At 33.0% G+C, this 2,994-nt stretch overlaps 1 long non-coding RNA gene across 2 annotated transcripts; it reads left to right on the top strand.

Moving 5' to 3' along the window:
• The first annotated feature begins 892 nt into the window (after positions 1-892).
• LOC146899572 (uncharacterized) lies at positions 893-2,723 on the top strand. 2 transcript variants are annotated; one of them, XR_015022400.1, is made up of 4 exons: positions 893-1,009; positions 1,618-1,776; positions 1,954-2,036; positions 2,123-2,723. It is a non-coding gene; the product is annotated as an uncharacterized LOC146899572 (long non-coding RNA). The 2 variants fall into 2 exon arrangements; XR_015022401.1 differs by lacking the exon at positions 893-1,009 and adding an exon at positions 1,033-1,341.
• The last annotated feature ends 271 nt before the right edge of the window (positions 2,724-2,994 follow it).

Genomic DNA, 2,994 nt, shown 5'->3' with positions numbered 1-2,994 from the left:
TAACGTAACTTAAAATGATTATACGATGCAATATCATAACTTATTCCACCTCAGTGTTTGTTTTGCTTTGATAAGTAATTTCATATTTTGTCTTTGCAGGAAGAGCAAACAAATGAGCACGTGATGATGGAAAGGGAAATAGCACAAAAGAGGAGAATTTTATATATCTTCTAGATTGGGTAAGTTGAGCTTCTTCTTTAAATTCTCTTTTTTGGATTTCTTTCAATCTTCTTTAAATTAATATATTGCTTTTGGCATGTGCATCAGCTTTGTTCTTTGTGTGCGTTGAATTTCACCATGGTCTTAGCTTATCTTTCTAACATTGTTGTATTTGGTGTAAGTTTCAAGTTTCTATTAACAAGCATCATTTGTTGCATTTTTATCTGTCAAATATCTTCATTTGTTAATCCTAGCATGATGTATGTTAAGATTTTTTAAGCTACCATGTTGCAGTTTTAGAGACTTAAAGCAATAAATACGATGTGTACCACTAAATTCATTAGATTGAAACAATATATGGATTGTGGTGAAGAATGTGAGTTTGAAAAAATTGGATTGAAACAATATATGGATTGTGGTGGAGAATGCGAGTTTGATAAATATGTGCATCCTATTGGATTGACCTGTATAATCTTGCTATGGAATTTTCATATCTTAAATATTAGGATCTGAGGTAATTTTGTGAAAAATTCATAGGTGTAAGCTTACTTATATGATGGCTACCGGGAAGATATTGGTACCATTGAGGCTTTCTATAATACAAATCTCGAAATCGCCAAAAAGCCTGTACCTAACTTCAGGTAAATAAATAGGCTATATACCATATAATCATCATATTATCATGTCAATGCACTCCGAGAGCATCTTGGTCATGGTGGCAATGGATCTTAATTTCAGTTTCTATGATCGTTCATCTCCTGTTTACACTCAACCGTGATATTTGCCTCCGTCAAAGATGCTTGATGCTGAAATCACTGATAGTGTTATTGGGGAAGGATGTGCGATTAAGGTAAATTGTTTCTGAATCTGTTCGAAGAATGTGAGATTTATACTTTTCTTGACAAAGATGTCAAATATGATTAAATGGATTTAATTATGAGAAACTTTAATTTTTTCTGTTTCCTAGAATTGCAAAATCTTCCTTTCAGTGGTCGGGCTGCGGTCTTGCATTACGTTCAGAAAAACGCAAAAATTCAGCAAATTACGTTCATGAGCTGAAAGAAAGGGAATACATGAAAAACTTGATAAATGGTTTATGATACTTGATTCATGTGGATTTGGTAAAGTCCCTTTAAGCGCATTTATAAAACTGCAAATTTTTGTTGGATATTTCTTCAGCTGGTACCTCATCTAACTTTTTCTTACCACTTTAGGTTTAGGATCCATATTAGCCTTAATCTGTCATACTGCATTGGTTTCTTGGACCATGTCAGTACTTGCCGAGGCAATCCTTAGTCCTTTTTGGTCTTTAAAAGTTAGAACTTATTAAACCACCTTTCACATACATGTACTGTTAGCTAGGTCATTTATGGTCATGCCTGTGGTTGTGCTAACATATATCATGCTTACATATCAAACCATTATATTTACATATCTAAAGTTTGGTATTTGGTGCAGGAAATTCAGGTTTACACGTCTTTGACTTCTTGGCCAATTCAATCCTTAGAGAGGTTCTCTTTGCTATTCAGAAGGGAAAACCAGGTGCATTTTCTCCTGGAAGACCAAAGTTCTTGAAAAATTACAAATCAAGCTTGGAGTTCTTGGCTTATTTAGAAGGTAGTAGTAATATCTCCTTTCAGCTAATCTCACTTTTCACCTTGAGAAACAGAAATAAAGAAATGTGGCCTTAATGTGTCAAAAACATTTGTTAATTTAACATTGTATTTGCTAGATTTATCGATACATGTCTAAGAGTGTACATTCACCAATATATGTCATTTAATTCCATGCAAGGCTACTGTAGGTCCAGATCTGCTGTTGCTAAATTTCGATCTGAAGCAATGTAATTGGAAACTTAGAGAGTATTTTGCTTTGAGGTGATTCTTATCTTTAAGATGGTCATAACTTCATAAGAATACCTGAATTACTAGTGATATGGATCTCATATCTTCAATTGCCTCAGGTTTCAGGAAATAGCAAGGTCTTTAGATTCTGTGCTGACAACATCCAGTCCTGTCCCCGTTCAAAATTTAGATCCTGACGAAGTAAATTATCAGGACTTAACGCTAAAATCAAGTGTAACTCTGTTGGAGAGTTTGAGATTGTGCTGGAGAGAAGAAAATGGTTGTGTAGTAACTTGCTGACAGGACAGGTCTTTGTTTTCAACAACTTGTAGAGCTAGGAAGTAATTAAGACTAATTTTCAAGCAAGAAGAAAAAGGGAATATTAGAAAGAAGAAAAATATTATATGAAGTGAAGAAATGATGGGTAGAATTTTGAGGGTTTTAATTTTTCTTTTTGTTTTTCTTTGTTTGAAGAAAGAGTTTACGAACATGGTAATGAGTATTCATTTCATCATTGTCAATTTAGAGATACTTTTATTTTTCTACTTGACTGATACTCATTTTGTTCTTCATGAACTCCTATAATCTAGCTTGTATGGTACTTGAATGTATAATACTTTGGACTTACCCTTAACTCTAATCCAAAACTATCTTAACTTAGAAATGTTGTTTCTTTGGTTCATTTTGTGTCATGCAAATGTAATCGTAATTTGCACATCATTGGTTCCTTCATTAGTTCCAATTAGTTTAATCTTAATTATTATGTTATTTTCCTGATCTCATGAACAAAATATATGCTCTTTTCATGAATCAAGACCTGGTAAGGCTTTGATAAATATTTCTAATGTTTGTGCAATATTCCTTAATTTACTCATTTTTCCTTTGGAACAATTTTTTTACAAGATACGTTATTCAACCCGTGCGAAGCACGGGTTTGTAACTAGTTTCTGTAAAAAATAAAAAAAAGTTAGCTTATACCCTATGTATGCCA

Source organism: Medicago sativa, chromosome 8 (assembly GCF_051527215.1).
Source record: "Medicago sativa cultivar Bolivia chromosome 8, Bolivia_mono, whole genome shotgun sequence".
In the NCBI taxonomy this organism is placed as follows: domain Eukaryota; kingdom Viridiplantae; phylum Streptophyta; class Magnoliopsida; order Fabales; family Fabaceae; genus Medicago; species Medicago sativa.
Note: the sequence above shows the minus strand (reverse complement) of the source record. Positions and strands in the feature narration are given on the sequence as shown.